The following is a 12,063-nucleotide window of genomic DNA, read 5'->3' on the forward strand; positions in this document are numbered from 1 at the left end:
CGCCCATACCAGAAGTTTTATTTCAAAGGAAAGCGAGTATGTAGACAGACATTTTGTTTTATTCATGGGGTTGTAAAGAAGAAATTACTTTCTATTGCAAAATCACTCGATGTAGATGGACTATCTCCTAGAACTCATGCTAGCACAGGGAAACCTCCAAAACATGCCCTTACATTTCAGGATTCAGAAAGGATAAAAACATTTCATTTCCATCAAATATGCTACTGATAATGCTTTGCCTCTACCAGGCAGGTTGCCTAATTACAAGAACCATCAAGTTTTGTTGTTACCATCTGACAAACATTCAGTTGACATTCATGCAGAATATGAAAAACTTGCAATAAATATGAAGTATAGAAGTGTGAGTGTAAGAACATTTCAAAGACAGTGGCATGATTTATGTCCCAATATTGTAGTTACAAAGCCATGTACTGATTTATGCCAAAAGTGTCAGGAATATGCTGGTAAAATATCTAATAGTGGAAATCTGTCTGAAGAGGAAAAACAGTTATTGTTAAATCAATATAATATCCATGTACAACTCGCAAAAGAACAAAGAGACTACTACCGTGAGCAGGTTAAACTAAGCAAACAAAACTACATGGACTTGCCAGTTGCACTGAAACAATCAGGTAATATATATATATATATATATATATAAAGGTTAAATAATTTATTCCACCAAAGTATGACTTCTGTATTAATATTACATATCTCTTTATGTCTCTCCTAAATATCTGTTCATATTCATAAAACATACTAAGTCTTTTGAATATTTTTATTATTATTTATATAATATGTTTCAAGTCCTTACCAAATAGTCAGTGCATGCATTTTGTTCATATGTAGAACAGTAGTATATATACATGTAAGTGGTGAACTTTATTCCATACTTTTGTTCACATGTGACAGTACATTCAGTTGTATATAGTTGGTCAACTTTATTCCAGACAACCATTAATCATATTATTCATGTTAATAACATACACAAATTCACAATATTGACACTTCTACTTCTAAATATACATGTACATGTCTCAATATACAATGTTCATGTATCCTTTTTGGACTCAATATTACTTGGATTAGATAAATTAGATTCAATTGTACTACCATGACTGCAGGAATATTTTTTTTAATAAATGGCAAAAGCTTTTATTGAACAGGCTATCCTCAATCTTATGTATTTAGTTGTTAACTCTTACATGTGTTTTACAGGAAATTCTCCACAGTCAGTACATACCACTCTACACTATTCCTGGGATTATGCCCAACAAGTTCACTTTCCTCACCATGTTCAGCAAGTGGGACCCATTTATTTCAAAACACCAAGAAAATGTAATGTGTTTGGAGTCTGCTCAGAAGGATCTGGTAATTTTTTATTGGTTTTTTATTACATTATATATATGCTTTTGATAGTTAGAAACAGTAGCATGAACATGTGATTTATTATAATTTATATTTTTAAAACAGACTGATGGACTTAATCACTGGACATACAAATATATATTTGATGTACATGATCATTGACTTGTAAGGTGCAGTTTTCAAGATCAATATAACTCTGATATAAATAACTATACCTTTATGATTCATGTATGTATTGAGTTAAGTTACATACATGTATATGGAAATAGATTTCTTAAACATGATTTATCTTTATTTATTTACCTCTGTTGCACACATCATGTACTAGTACATGTTAAATTGTACTTTGTGAATATACTATTGTATTAGATATGTATGCTTTGTTTTAAATGTTTTCAAAATGGCTAATGGTAAATTTTGTATGTAATGTTTTGTAGGAAAACAAAGTTTCTATTTGATTGATGAAGCTGAAAGTATTGGCAAAGGAGCACACTCTGTTGTTAGTATGGTGCATCACTATTTCAACAAATTTGGTCATGGAGAGACTGATGCTAAAATCCATTTTGACAACTGGACTGGTCAGAACAAGAATAATGTAGTACTATGGTATGCATTATGGAGAGTAATGACAGGTAACTATTATTTGATTATGTTACATTATTTCACACCGTGTTATATTATATTCAAACTATAACCAAGGCAACAATTTATTGATAAAAGTTTAAAATTCTCTTTTTAAATAAACAATACTGATTTTTGCTATCTGTATTTTTAGATTAAGACATACCACATCTTCTTTTTTTATATAAACAATGTATGCAGAATATGTTATAGTCATAGTTCTGTGATTAGAATCAACATTTCATGTTATCAACATTCAAAAGATTTATTTATTTTAAGTATAGCGCTCCTTCGTTCAATCAAATTAAATAGTGACTTAATAGGCTATTAACGTTAGTTAACGTTTGTGCAACGTAAATAATAGACTATTTAATTTAAGTGTACTTTTAATAGACTATTAACTTTAATAGACGTTTGTGCAACCCAGTCCAGATGTATATATTTTGCATACAATATTTATTTCTAGTATGACAACTTTAGTTACTGGTATCTTGTTAACTTTCTCATTTTGGTATTTGCTTTTTTAAAATAAGTATTTTCTGAAATAGAATTTTTATTTTTGTTTTGCCAGGATTACTCAAAAGCATAGAATACTCAATAATGATTGCAGGACATACCAAGTTTGAGCCTGATTAGCATTTTGGTGTTTGGAAGTTACACTGGAGAAATTCAGCAGCAGAAACATTATCAGAGGTAGATAATAGTAGTTTATATAATAATTAAAACTACAATTTAATATACTAGTACATGTATAAACATTATTACTTGATTTAAGATAGAACTATCAATGTTTTTTTCTAAAATCATTTCAAATAGTCAATATTGTACCTATTCAATATGATCAAAGGGCAATAACTCTTACACATATGAAACCTGGATTAGTTCTTTGGATTAATGACATAAAGTTAGTTTCTTAAAATGTTTTATTTTGTACACAAATTACAAAATGTACTCATAATTGATTCAAGCATAGATAGCATATCCAGGTTTTACCTGAGTTAGTTTCTAAATTTATAGATTTATCTGACTTGCATATTATTGTCATCTGTTTTTGATGTCTGGCTGTATTTTACTGTAAAGTCACCTTTTCAAATTTTCTTTTTTTAAATCTGTATGTATTTGTTAGTACTCTCAAATCATTTATGAAAAGTCTTGCAGTTGATTTATTGTTCTTTGTTTTATTACAGGTAGCTGAAACTGTGACAAGGTCCAGCAGAAATGGACACAACATACCACAAGTTGTAGGAAATATACAAGATCCTGTAATGTTTTATGAATGGAAGCCTTATTTGCAACAGTACTTTAAAACTTTGAAACATATAACTGACTATCATCATTTTTACATGGATTCACAACACCCAGGAGTAGTAACATGCAGAGAAAATGCATCTTCAGAATCATATACATTCAATTTACTGAAATGCAAAACTAAAACTCCACCAGGAGGTGAGCTTCCTCAACCATCTAACATCAAAGGACTTGAACCTGCCAGGCAGTGGTATTTATATGAGCAGATAAGACAGCACTGCTACTCAGATTCAGCTAAGAACATTACATGTCCGAAACCACTGGTTCTTAAAAAGGAAATAGACTTAACACAACAAGACCAACACAATGCCAAATCCAATGGAGGAAGAAAAAAGGCTCTGCTGAACTAAATAAAATGATAAAATATTTCAGTGAAAATTATTTGAATTTTAACACAATGCTTGTTGTACTATTTAAAAATAAAGAGATGTGTTATGATTACCAATGAGACAAGTTTCCACCTAAGTTTAAATAAAGTGGATGTAAGCAATTATAGGCACATGTTTGGCCTTCAACAATGAGAAAACCCATACTGTATAGTCAGTTATGAAGCAGTTCAATTGAGAAAAGTAAAGGACTAATTAAAAACAAAACAATTTACCAAAAAAAATATGGCAGACATGAACCAATAACCTGTACATACAAAATTAATGAAGTAAACAAATTAAGCAATTCTATGATTACTAGAAATGACCTATTACTAAAAAGTCAAACTCAAAGTGGATGTTGTGTAAGCTTCCATGAGACAATCACCAGAAAAAAATGAACTATTTCAAAATAAAAATGTATTTTGAAATTATTTTACTCTATCAAGGCAAATAATTGTTATTTTAGTAAATAATGGCACAAAAAATATCCCATATCGGATGGTGAGGATTGGGTTTACAGAATAGAGAAAAATGGGCAAAAAGAAAATAAAAGGACCAAAAAGATAAAGGATAGAAAATACAATGTACTGGGCGAAAAGTATTAACAAAATTGAAATGAAGGACCCACCATCCAGACCCTCATAGCCTATATACTTATCTATTATAAAAAGAAAACATTTGTTTCTTCTTTTATATACATGTACTTTGAAATTTAAAGTTCTCTAAGAGTTAAAGTTCATCACACAATCTGAAAAAAATTAGAAAAATTAAAAAAATTTAAAAAAATTGGTTGCCATGGTCATGATGGTAACCGATTTAATAGTTCAAAATATATATCAGTTAGAATAAATCATGCTTTTTCAAATTATTTGACAAACATTAAACATAAACATGATAAACTTAAGGTGTCTAATTATAGAATGAACAATTTTGGAAGAATACACATTTACAAGAAAAAGTCTTGAGTTTTTCGAATGATATCTTCAATTTGTCAATTTATTTCCAAGATACATGTAAGTTACGAATCATGAAATGTTTTTTTCTCAGAAACTACTTGTGCTATCCCCTTGAAATTTTTACAGAATGTTATTTATGATAATTAGGCTCCAAAAATGCAAAAAAATCAAAATACGTATTTTTCTCATCTGGACACATTTTCACAGTCATGGTCACATATGTCAATAAAGGTTTTGATTTTGTAAATATTGCCGGTATTTTTAATGATCATTCTGTTAGAGAACAAACTCCTGACTATTCTGATGATACTGAACATCCTCTTATTTGTTATGTTTACAAAAAATCTACCTGGAAATATGTTTTCAATTATAGTGAAGTGTGTAAAGATGTAAATATCAGTGACAATACACCTACGTCATGAATTACAATAATTCCGAATACATTTATGGCCCAGTTCCCATGTTATAACAGGAGACCTTAACATCGTTCGTGACCAAGAGTTGTAATCATTCCTGAGTAAAGGACCTAAATTTAGTCCCCCGTCAATTATTAATTGGAATGAGTGTCGTAACATCATCCACGACTCACTCCGTACTTACTGCTCGAAATGAATAAAACGAGAAAAAGCTGATAAGAAATCCTTAGATTCCTTTTTTAATTCAGTAATGAACATAGTTGATATACGTATACAACATTTTAAGGAATATTTTACTCCTAACAACAACCATAATAGCCTTATTTCTCGTATCAAACATACGCTAAAAGAACTCGCCAAGGAATTTGTTTTTGTTCCGGCTGATAAGGCTGCTAATAATATCATTATTGTTTGACGTAAATTTTACATTGAGGTTCTGTAAAGGAAAATCACGAATTCACCATCATTTCAACTGACTCCATTTTCGGAAAATGACATCTGTAAAAAACATAAACGTTTAGCTACCTCTTTACAAGCAGAACCAAATACAATGAAAGTTCCAACTATGTACTGGCTTCCGAAGCTGCACAAAACACCTTACAAATATAGATTTATTTCGTCTTCATGCCATTGTTCCACTACTAAACTGTCTGTTCTACTTACTAGCACACTTGGTACAATCAAAAACCTGGTAAAAAGTAAAATCACAAAAATACTGAACTCCGAGGAAAATTAAAAACGGAATGCCCCTAATCAAATTGCAAAATCAAAAGCTCAAACACATCAAGCGAATAGATAACAACTGTAATAAATTGTTCGAATAAGGCCTTTGAAAATAGTGGAATTAATTACTTTTGGAGTGTAAGAAGTTCTTTGGAAGTAGTTGATAAATTGCATGCTTATATTGGTGATTTCGAATCTGTTCAAAGTTTTGATTTTTCTACCCTATATACCACTTTGCCTCATAATCTTATTAAGAAAACATTCACACACCTAATTAAATGGGCATTTAAAAAGTCAGAATGCGAATATATATGTTCAAACTCTTTAATGTCATTTTTTAGTAACATCAAACAAAAGAACTATGTCAATTGGACCTGCTTTGATACTATAACTACCCTTGACTTTTTACTAGATAACATTTTTGTTCACTATGGAGTTTCCGTATATCGTCAAGTTATCGGAATTCCAATGGGGACTAACTGTGCACCAGTTATTGTGGACCTGTTTCTGTTTTGTTATGAGTTACAATTTATGACTAAAAACACAAAGACCCATCGAAACAACATCTGATACAAAAAATTTAATAATACTGTTAGATATTTGGATGATATATTGGCACTCAATAATGACGACTTCAGTATGTACACTAAAAGGTTTATCCTGCTTAACTGACTCCAAATAAAGCTAATACTAACAATGAACACTGCCTTCTCCTGGATCTTGATATCTATATCTTTTACGGGAAGCTTAATACCAAAATTTATGATAAAAGAAATGATTTTTCAGATGGTGACGTTCCCTTGACACCATCTCATGGTGTTTATATATCTCAACTTGTTCGATTCGCTTGTGTATGTAACAACGTATTTGATTTTTAACGAAAAAAAACTCTGTATTACTGAAAAATTATTACTCCAGGGTTTTCAATATCACAAACTAGTCAAAACATTTACTAAATTTTATCATCGGTACAAAGACATCATTCGTAAATATAAATCACCATGCAGAAATCTTATACATTCAGGTTTTTCACATCCAATCTTTTATGATAATATTCTTTACAAAGCACAAAAATGTCGGCATTCACCTGAAAAGCTAACAAAACCTTTAAACAGACTTATTCAGAAGGGATATAGTTACGATACTGTTGTAAGGTTATTAAACATGTTAACGATGACATATTTTGGTATTAATATTGATTCACTCATGGGTCTTTGCATTGGAAATAAACACATTTATTCTAAAACCAGTTGTTGGCATGATACGGATTATGGTCATTTCATATATTTTGTGGTAATCAACTGGTCGTCTATGAATTTCTTTAATTTGATGATATTACACCTGGTTTTTCCGATATCATTTAGGTCAAGTTCGACCAAGGCCGTTCATCCTCGTCAGGTGCTCTAGCCTAATTTATTTTTATTTACTAAAACATTTGATTATAATTACTTTTTAATTGTTATCAATATGTTTCTATCGTGAAACGTATCAAATGCAGTTATATTTTGGGGGCACTTCACCTTGTGAATCTGTAAAAACCCGATTATTTTTATGTCCTTTCTTATTTAATTATACTGTTATTGTTTACAGTGGTTAGTCAAGTGCTCTTTAATGTTCTTGTGCTTCCGATAAGCAATTATTAGCGGTCTGGGAAATAGATCTCTAGCGATTGTGTCATTTTCAATCAACTGCCAATGTTTTCTTATTTGTCTTCCCAATTGTTTGAACGATCTATTCTTTCTAATAGACATTCTTGAAGGTTAAGTCTTTCCTGTACAATTTATTTTATTGTGTAATGACGTGCGTTTGCTGACTCTGTTTGTGGTCATACGAATAAAAATTTCTCTATCGAGATTTTAGTAAAAACAGGTGTGAATTGATATGCTTGTGAAGATAAGATTCAGATTGATATTGAGTTGCTGATAATCTCATATATAGTGAATTTCTTTAAAATATAAATCAATCTCCTTTTTTAGAAGCTTTTTTCCCATTACGTAAAAAGTCTTCTCAGAGATGACATCTATCGGTATGTCTGTTCGGTATATTATGATTGTGAATCGATCTCCTTTTTTGGAAATTTGTTTTCCAATTGCAAAAAAAAGCCTTCTCAGAGATGATATCTTCAAGTATGTCTATTAGGTATATAATGATTGTAAATCACTCTCCTTTTTTAGAAGTTTTTTGCTAATTGCGAAAAAAATCCTCTCAGAGATTGTCTAAAACAAATTACCTTTTATAAATAGTCGTGTCCATGAACCAATCAGGGTTTGACAGTTAAAGATAATATATATAATTTAAAAGTAAATATATGTAAGCGAAACATGCTATATATATGAATCACCTTATCATGCATTAACAAAGCAATAACAGAATAAACCTAAAATTGCATATAACGTATACACAGCGATACATGGAAAATAACTATAGAAACTCGATACGGACAAGAAATAAAATATCCTATAGGCAATAATATTAGTAGGTTTTGCTTAGATTGGTTCATGGACACGATTAGTTATAAAATGATATCCGAAACACCAGGTGTAATATCATCAAATTAAAGAAATTCATAGACGACCAGTTGATTACCACAGATCATTTACGTTGGGAAAATCCTTTCAAATAAATAGATATGTAAAAGTTTATAATAAACCACAGAACAATCAACCGAGAAAAGGTCAAATCAGGTTTTAACAGTTAAAGATAATATATATAATTTAAAGTAAATATATATAAGCGAAACATGCTATATATATGAATCACCAAATCATGCATAAACAAGGCAATAACAGAATAAACCTGCAATTGAAAACAAATATTTAAATGCATATAAAATTGCATATAAAGTATACACAGCGATACATGACAAATCGTTATAGAAACTCGATACAGACAAGAAATATAATCTCCTATAGACCATGGTATTAGTAAGTTTTGCTGGGATTGGTTCATGAACACGACTATTTATAAAAGGATTTATAATTGGCGAAGTTACACGGTTCATTCGATCGTGTAATAACAAGGATGACCTCGACACACAGATCAAACTATTTAAACACAAGCTTATACTCAGGGGACACAAGGAAAATGAAATTAATCCATTAGTTAATAAAGCACTACGAAAAAGTAGGCAAATACATTATGTTATAAAACAAAAAACAGAAAAGTCCACCACTAGTAAGTTTTGCTGGGATTGGTTCATGGACACGACTATTTAAAAAATTAAGTTTTAAAAAGACCGGTTTACGGACTTATAACTCCACGAACTAATATGTAAGAAATATGTTTTGTTGGTGCGCTGTAGTAAACAACGGGTTCTAATATAAAACTTACTTGGAATAAGAAAACACATTGATATGAAACAGTACGTACCATTTTCTTCATTGTAGTTCCAGCTACGCCTGTGTGAGCACCGTCAACACCAGTCTGAACAAGGACACTAGTCATGAAGAAGTAAAACATAAGTAATTTCACATAGCTTTTCATGATTAAAACGAAATATTGTTAGCAACTATTAATGTTTGTTTAAAACTTAACTAACACGACAGCTGCGATATAAAACGTGTTTTACTCTGAAAGAGGAAGGTATGTTACGTCCAATAAAGATTGATTATATATTCGACGAATAATATTTAATCTTTCATCTTAACAAGGAAGTATATGTTTTACTTACATCTTTTAATAAAAATACATGCTGTGCTTGTCAATGGTAGGATGGTTTCGTCTTTCAACAAAAGAAACCAATATTAAAATTGCACTGATGACATTAGAATGAGAGGTGAGACAAGTCATTAATTCCTATTAAGAAATCAACTTATTGGACATATTCAAGGAATCAGGTCGTTAGTTTCCTCTGTGACGGGTTTTGTTCATTGTTAAAGGCCTGTAGTTGTTTGCATCCTTATCCTCTGGTTTTTTGGTAACTGTCTCGTTGGCAATCATACGGCCTTGTTTAAATTTTCAAATAATATTAGTATTAGAGAATCGGATGCTACCGCCGAATATCGTGCAAAATGATATTTTACAACTCTCGGCAGTCAGAATATTTAAAATATATAAAATGTTCAGCAAGCCTCGCGTTTTAAACATAACAATGTAACTGTCTCAAGAAAAGACAATCGTACCACACTCGATGCAGTCGCAAAATGAATATATCTCATATTTTTGTATGATGTCTGTCGACATCGAAAAGACTTTTGACCTTATAGTGAAACAGATATATTTTTTTAATTCAAAGACAAAACAGTTGGAAGAATTTACGTTTGGTTGATGTGAAGGCAATTGAAACAATTTTAGAACAAAACATGTGTATAAGACATTGTTGTAAGTATTTCATAATTTTCAAATTAACGTGCAAATTATAGAAATACTGAATTATCAAGTAAAAATCTTTTTTCTAAAATTTATAACATGTACAGTAACATCTTTATGTTGAAAAGATGCCCATAAAAGATGACCGATTCATTTTACGTGTAAATTCTACTAAAACCCTATCTTATTGTTTTGTTTCATTACTGCATGCGTTGTCATAGCTAGAAGATAGTCTCAAATGTTTCCTTAGTCATTGTTATCTAATTAATAGTTAAAAGCTTTCAAAATCAGTTGATATCTTTTTTTTTATGTTGTTTGCAGTACCATCAATTACTACCTCGTAACGTACTTATAAACAAAATCTATATGGGGTGCATGTCAATCAAAATAATGAGACCATGCAGAAATCCAGAGGTCTAGTCATGGTTTTAAACAAAAACAATGTGTCTTTCGCACAAGATCTCTCCAAATGCGTTGGAGAAATTTTGCTCCAAGTTTCATTCAAACGATGAAATTAATACAAAAACAAAATATTATCTTCTTTAAAAACCATATAAATTCGTTACAGTTTGTAAAACGAAATCAGATTAAGACCATGTTTATCATTAATTACCGGCTTAACTGTTAAATTAGTATTTGATATTCACAATGGAGACATGTAAAATTGTTTATGAGTTTTTTTGTTTGTTTCACTAGATTAATTGAGACTTCAATTTATTTGACCCCTTTTGCTTAATGTCATATTGTTTTTAGACGAAGAACCTACTCCTTTAAACGATGGTTTTTGATCACCAATACAGCATTGTTTGCATTTAATCTAACGCCCGTCCCCGGACCATGTAAAGCATCCTTAACACGATACTATTACAAATGGCAAACTGAACAATGTGAACAATTTATATACGGTGGCTGTCAGGGAAATGGTAGCCAGTATTGCTGACTGCTAGGCTACCTGTGCCCAACATACATTTATGTATTGTATAATATAGTTATGATACACATATGTTGTGGTATTAAGGTTTTTGTATATGACATAAATAACTGGGGAGAAAACTTTTGGGCTGACATTTTAAGGTTATTTTTTTTATTAAAACGCAAGCATTGTCAGTTAAATTTGCTTTATCTCTGATAGTTTGACTACCTTTTAAAATATTGTTGGCTTAAAATTGTACAGTCAAATGACAGATAAGTGAAAAAAAAAAGCTCTAATTTTTAAACAAGTCAAGATATTCATGTCAGTACAAGAACCAATTAGTTTGAATTTCAAAAGAGAGGTGGAAGATACCAAAGAAACATTCAAACTCATAAGTTGATGACAACCTAACAACGCCATGACAATAATTAAACGACAAACAACCAAAAGACAAACAGTATGCAAAACACAACATGGAAAACTAAAGACTGAGCAACGAGAACCCCACGAAAAACCGACTGTGTTCCTGAAGGGTTAGAAGATCCTTTTACAAATGTGATACCCGCCGTCAACGAAGCAATGCCATACATTTTTGAGATATTTGCACTATAAAGCATTGTGGACAGATACTTAACACTTTAACAGGTGGACGGATTAGGTGTTCACCAACGACATTATTCATCAATCATTTCCAGCAACTATGGAATGTCGTTTAATATATGATAGCTTTTTCTTACATGACATCAGATAAACACAGAATTTTCTTGGAATCCCTGGGTAAAATGATCGCACTGAATTTCGACACAATATAAAGTCAAAGTAGAATTTAATTTTTTATAAACAAATTGAAAAGATATACATGCACATAAGATGATGAATAAAAGTGGATATTTGTTGAAATGTAGACTGCGTTGATATTTAAAAGCTTTGTTTTTTGTTGAAATGTAAAGAAAGTTTTAATATTTATGACTGTTGTTTTTTTCAGATTCGAGGAAGAAATTAAGATAACAGCAAATTTCACGCAACATAAAATGATGCAACATTTTTAATTAAGTAAAACCTTGCTAGAGAGTAGGAAACGC

The 12,063-nt window shown here is 30.7% G+C and overlaps 1 long non-coding RNA gene across 1 annotated transcript; it reads left to right on the top strand.

Moving 5' to 3' along the window:
* The first annotated feature begins 2,606 nt into the window (after window positions 1-2,606).
* LOC127710674 (uncharacterized) lies at window positions 2,607-3,665 on the top strand. Its single transcript, XR_007986265.1, has 2 exons — window positions 2,607-2,682; window positions 3,177-3,665. It is a non-coding gene; the product is annotated as an uncharacterized LOC127710674 (long non-coding RNA).
* The last annotated feature ends 8,398 nt before the right edge of the window (window positions 3,666-12,063 follow it).

The sequence above is a fragment of the Mytilus californianus genome, unplaced genomic scaffold (genome assembly GCF_021869535.1).
Source record: "Mytilus californianus isolate M0D057914Y unplaced genomic scaffold, xbMytCali1.0.p SCAF_8, whole genome shotgun sequence".
Classification (NCBI taxonomy): Eukaryota; Metazoa; Mollusca; class Bivalvia; order Mytilida; family Mytilidae; genus Mytilus; species Mytilus californianus.